This window comes from Fukomys damarensis, unplaced genomic scaffold (assembly GCF_012274545.1).
Source record: "Fukomys damarensis isolate Sample0158 unplaced genomic scaffold, DMR_v1.0_HiC HiC_scaffold_32, whole genome shotgun sequence".
In the NCBI taxonomy this organism is placed as follows: Eukaryota; Metazoa; Chordata; class Mammalia; order Rodentia; family Bathyergidae; genus Fukomys; species Fukomys damarensis.
Window position 1 is genome coordinate 4,047,606 of NW_022900944.1, and position 6,194 is coordinate 4,053,799.

The 6,194-nt window shown below is 33.2% G+C and overlaps 1 protein-coding gene across 7 annotated transcripts in view; it reads left to right on the forward strand.

Annotated features, from left to right (window-relative positions):
- Pdlim5 (PDZ and LIM domain 5) overlaps nt 1-6,194 on the forward strand; it is a 235,851-nt gene that overhangs the window by 40,187 nt on the left and 189,470 nt on the right. The window lies entirely within an intron of this gene.

Consider the following 6,194-nt stretch of genomic DNA (forward strand, 5'->3'; position numbering starts at 1 on the left):
TAACAAGGATTGAACTTGGGACCTTATGCTTGCAAGGCAGGTGGTGGCACCACTTCTGTGATATATTTTTAAAATGAGTTTTTGTGATGATTTTTCTGATTAGGGGAATAATTATTGCTTCTATTTATTATGGCTTGACTGTGTCAGACACTTTCACTCATCATCAGTAGGTAATTATTACTATTAATTGTCCAACTCTTCAGAGGTTTTGTGTATTCAGATAAATATGAATTTCTTGTTTTAAAATTTTAATATACATAAAAACATTAAATTATACATATTAATGGGGTACCATATAATATTTTGATTATATGTATACATTTCATAATGTTTAAATCAAGGTAAAACAGTTATCTCCTCTGACATTTATCATTTCTTGATAAAGAAAGCTAAGAATCTTTACTTCTGATAAGTGTGGATTTCTCTTCTTTTAATCAAATAATAGCATATTACATACAATACTGTACTTTGCTTTTTTTCTCAACAAGTTATCATAGAGAACTTTCCTTATTGATAGTCTCTTTTCATTTATTTAATCCATGACTAAATGACTTTTATGTTTACAATATTGCTATTATAAATAATGCTGTAGTAGACACTATATAATTCATATCTACATATATGAATATATAGGTGATTTTGATAAATTGTGTCCATTTACACATTTATGTTATGCCTGAAAATAACTATTCCATTTTTGTTTTGCTCCAATCCCACTCTTACCAAGACTCCTTGGAATTTTTTTACCACCTGTTATAAATGTATCATCTGATTTTCATAACAATCTGAAGTGGGAGTATTCTCATTGTACAGAGGGCTGTGAGGTCATGGCTGGTCTGGAAATGTTGACATTCAAACAGTTATGCTATGCTGCCTCTAGTAATTCACTTTATCTTAAATTTAGTTAGATTATTTCTCTAATCAGATATTTAGAAGGCTCTAATTTTGTTTAATTATAGTTATATGTATAGATGTATAAATATGTATATATACATACTCTGCATCATACATGCCTTCTTTTAACTGTCTGTATGTATATACCTTTAACTTGATTCGGAAAGCTTAAAACTGTTTGTATCACCTAGCATATATCCCCATTACAATATTGCAAATACCCTTTTAACTAGAGAAGTTTTCATTATTTTTTGGTTGTAGATTTTTTGAGTAGTTATCTATTTTGATTCTGGGTTATCGGATTTTGCAAGGAAATATCACATAAGTAATTCAGTCCTCAGTTTTAAGAAATGTTGTGGTTGAGTGAAATTTTAAATGTAAAGTATCCATGTGAAATGTGTGTTGTGATTTATTCCTGTTTGGGTGAGGCAGTGTTTTTCTTCTACTGAAGATTTGTTATATGGACAGAATAATGTCTATTTTTGTTTTAACATTATATGTTAAGTAAAGAAAGTTATTGTGTAGTATAAAATGCTACTGTTTTTGGCTGAAGAAAAGTCCAGAAACAAATTCAGGCCTATATGAAACAAGTATAATTATTACTCTTTTGTTCGGTAATAGAGGTATAAATGGTTTGTGTAAGTTGTGTGATACTGTGGCTTGAAAAAGTTTCACATGCTTTAAGTTCCCTGGCAGAAAATTTGAAGTGCTAGCTACATGTTGTGATGCTGATACAACAGAACACTGTGTACATACATATGTTCCCTCCTCTGGCACAGCAAAATGCTTTCCTTGTGTAGACAGAGTGCTAATTAAAGGATTTTGAACCTACTAAAAGAGACTACCGTAACAAAGCTACTGGGTTATTTCTGTTCTCTTACAAAAGTCTCTGCCATGTACTGTGACCTTTTTGGGCCTTGTGCAGTGGGGCATGCAGTTCATTCTGGACTGAGAGACTTGGAAGAGGAGGGGAGGAGAAGGGAATGTTGGCTCAACTAGGCTGCTAGGCTGTTGGCCTTTCAGTATGGTTATTTTTAACCCCTTGTGTCATTTAGTTTAAACATGCCTAATAACATTGCTTAATTACAGTTTGTACCTAATAGCTAATTTATATTGTGGTAAGATTATTAATGTTATACATTTTACACTTTCATCTTAATGAATCCTCTGATTATACTTATTCTGCTTTATTATGTAAAATTACTAGGATATTTTTGTGATAATCAGTTTCTTTAATTAAATAGTATCAAGAAGCAATTAAAACCTAAAAGCATGCCTTAAAATACATTATTTAATGATTCTTCTATTTTAAAGATGCATGTGAAATTCTTAGCAAGTTTTGGCGCACAGCATTCTCTCGATTGCTACCTTTTTAAATAGCACAAAGTTAAAAAGAAAATTATTGATTTGAAACATTAAGTTCTCTATAGTTGTAGGAAGGAAACATGGCATTTAAAAAATTTCTAGTTTGATGAAATTGTAAAAGGAAAAATATTTTAGATGTTTATGCTTAATTGGGAAACTGCATTTTTGTTTTTAGTGTTCAGAAGTATATTATTTTTCCTTTGGTCAGATATTTTGTGAGCTCCAAAGGGCTATTTACATTCTTTTATAACATTGGAACTCTGGGGCATCAATTTGTTTTTTAAGATAAAAAAGTTACTTATCAGGACTTGAGCATTCTGTTCTTTCTTTCTCTCCCTCCCTCCCTCTCTCTCTCTCTCTCTCTTTCTTCATTCTGTTTTCTTGAGGTTTTGTTGTACCAGCATATGAAAATGCTGAATAGGACTTGTTTTGTAAAGAATGTAAGCTATAAAATTTTAACATGTCACTCAGATTTTTTTATCTAGATTGTATGAATTGTGTGTAGATTTCTAAGGTCATTTGATTAGCAGTTCTTCCTGTTTTTGGAGACCCTCAGATCTGCATGATTTGAAGTACATATTCACATGTCCTTCCTTGTCTTTAGTTTGCTGTCCTTAAAAATGTAGTCCTGGCTACAGGAGTTTGCAGGCTTTCTTTTTATGACCCTGTGTTTATGGGAATTGCCCTAAAGTCATGGAATGCTGGGATGGGTTTCATTGTAGCAATGTGGGTTTGTTGGTCTTTGCCAGTATATTTTATAAGAAGAAATAGGAGACTTGTTGCACAACTCAAGGCTATATTTTGGCAAGTTGGCATTCTTCATGATGAAATTACAAGGAGGATTATATATTTGTGAATCACATCTTTTAAATTCAACATCCTAAAGCTGAAATAGATGGCTGTATGTTATTTTCTCGTGTATAGATAGCATTAAAGCTTTTTTCTTCATTATCATTATTTGGATTTACAGAAGATGATCTCTGAATTTGCCATAAACACATTTTGGATGTTTCTTTAGCAGAATAGAATGAGGCCAGACTTTGATTATCAAGAGTTATGGGAGGATAAAATGTTAGATTCTGAAAATATTTTAGTTGAATTTGAAAAGCAGAAGAAATTTTTCATTTGTTGGAGTATGGAGCCCTGTTTGGGAATATAATGAAGAGCAGAGTAAGGTAAAATTGTGAAACATTTTGCTGTGAATTTATTTATTCAGTCAGTAATAGAAATACATTATAGAAGCCACTAAAGGTTGGTAATAAAGAAATAAGCACGTTGCTACAGTGCTAATTGGTGTCTTAAAACCTGTCACAAGACTATCTAATAAAATGACAAAGATACTGATAAGTGTTTCTCATTTTAGTGGTTATAAATCTTTTGTGTAGGGATTGGCTTCCCTCTGAAGAAATTGATTGAAATGATCTTTGAAAGAGGGAATTTGAACACCTGCATATCAACATTTTTGTGCTTTTGGTGCACTGTAAGAGTGAAGACTGCCTGCCATTGCTTAAGTGTTAGTAAAGCTGTGAATATAGTTGAGTGATTTCTCCAGGCATGCCAGCTGCAGTTTCCCTCCTGGAGGAGGACAGAAAGACTTTCAGTCCTTTCAAGCTGAAATGGAAGAACTATCCCACCTTGAATAAATTGGGCCTATTGTTAATTTTAAGCTATAAGTATTTTCTTTTACGTTCCCTCCCAACTATCCTGTCACTATGCCAAATTGGAAAGTTAGCTTATGTAACTACATACTGTATATTTCACATGTATTTTCACTCTCTGCTTTTAAAGCATTAATTGCATTTTGTATGTGGCTCAATGGCTTGTCTTTTCCCATGTGGTAATTTTCTATCACTAGTGGTCACAAGTGTCAAGAACCTCAAGATAATTCTGAAGGTACCTTTACTGATAAAGCATACTTCTTTGTTGAAAATTAGAAGTTTTAGGAAAAAGGGCTTAAGTTTTAATAAATGTTTATAATTTGGGGAAGTTACGTTTTAGAGGAATTTTACTGGTAGGCAGAACTTTCATATTTGATGGAAGAAACAAAACAGTGTGGGTTGAGTAAAGTAAGAATAGCAGTTTATACATGAATAAAGAAGGTTATCATATAACCTGTTTACCTACTCATGAGTTAAAGATAGTATCACCTACTTAAAGTGAGACTACTTATTGAACCCAGTAGACTTATATTTTGTTACTTTTGAGAAAAAAAGCTTACTTTTATGATTGGTTTGGATTGGGGTGCCTGTGAATAGACAGCTGGTTGTCTTTGTTCATGACATCCTGTTTGCAGAAGTTCTTACCCAGACTCCCATATCCTCAGGACCAGTCATTTCCTTTTGCTCCAATTACCACTACATAGAGGGGAAATCTGATATTAGTTAGTCTAGAAGTAAATACTGCTCTGGATTAAAAAAAAGGACTTGCACCTTTGGCATCTTTTAAACAGTTACTATGTTTCAGCTTTGGCAAGTGGAACTCTGGCACTTATTTTAGTTTTGAGATGCAAAAATAATTTAGCATGCAGTAGGGAGGTTGGTAGAATGAGACACTAGCATGTGAATTATCAGTATACTGGTATGTATGCGTTTTCAAAGAAGTGACATAATAGAATGAGAAGAGAAGGCATTAGCTCATTACTAAAGAGCTCTGACTATATCTGTGGATTCTTTGGGTATTCCAGGTGTAGAGCCACTGCATAGCCTGGTTGAGAAGAAAAGTTTGGTTTTTAATTGACAGAGAAAAATTAGAATATTTCTTTAGGTGATAAATGATCAGTTGACATAATAGTCAATATTGTATGAGTATTTGAAGTTAGGTTTTTTTTTTTTTTTTGGTACCTGGGATTGAACTCGGGTCCTTGTGCTTGCAAGGCAGGCCACCGAACCGCTGAGCTAAATCCCTGGCCCTGAAGTTAGGTTTGAAGGAATTTTTTCTAATGTTTTCAAATGAATTTCTTAACTCTTCCCCACTTCCTTTCCTGTTGAATAAGTGGAGTTCTTCACCTTTCATAAATGCTCAGATTTCTTTTATAGCTCACTTTTTGTCATTCTCATCTATTTTGTGTGATAATTTCTAGGACAAAGTTCACCAACCTTGTTGGCCTTTACACCAAGCAGTACTGAGAGGGCTGAGCAGGTATAACAAATGTTCCTGGTATGCCTGAGTGGAGGATGAACTGGGGAAGTTAACAGGAGAGAATGTAAAAGGAAATTTAGCGTTAGGAGGAAAGCAATTTTTAAAAGGCCGTAACAGAAACAGTTATTTACAGAGTCAAATTTGGCATTTAAGAAATCTTGCTTAATCTTTCACCACACCCTGCTTTAAATGTTTCTTTAATTTGTTTGTTAGATAAAATATTTATATGGTTCAAAATCCAAAGTTAGAATATAAAGGGAAGAGTCTCCTGTTTGCTTGTCATTTTTTTTTCCTGAGTAGCAAGTTTCAGCAGTTTCTTGTGAATAGTTTAGAACTAATCTATATTAATACACAGATAAAGATTCTTATTTGACTCTCATCATAAGCAGTATTCTTAAGAAGAATAAAAACAAGCTTACTTGGTGTTTTGCTTTTTCTCTTAGCGTTGTAAATATATCTTCACTTTTTAAAAATGGCTATGTTGTGTTTAGATTTGTCATAATTTGTTTAATCGGTTCCTGTTGATGAACATTACATGTGCAAATGTACACACAAAGTATTTTTGTCAGATAAATTCCTAGAAATGGAGTTGCAGAGTCAAAGCATTGCATAAGTTTGTAATTTTGGTAGATATTGCCAAATATCTTTACAGAGACATTCCTACCTACAGTATGAGAATATCTTTTTCCCCATATTACCTGTGCTGCTGTGAATTTCAGCAGACTTTGATCTTTTCATTTGGTCCGGTTTCTATGTGTCTGTTTCTCTTCTTTTCTCCCCTTCCCCTTCCCCCCTCT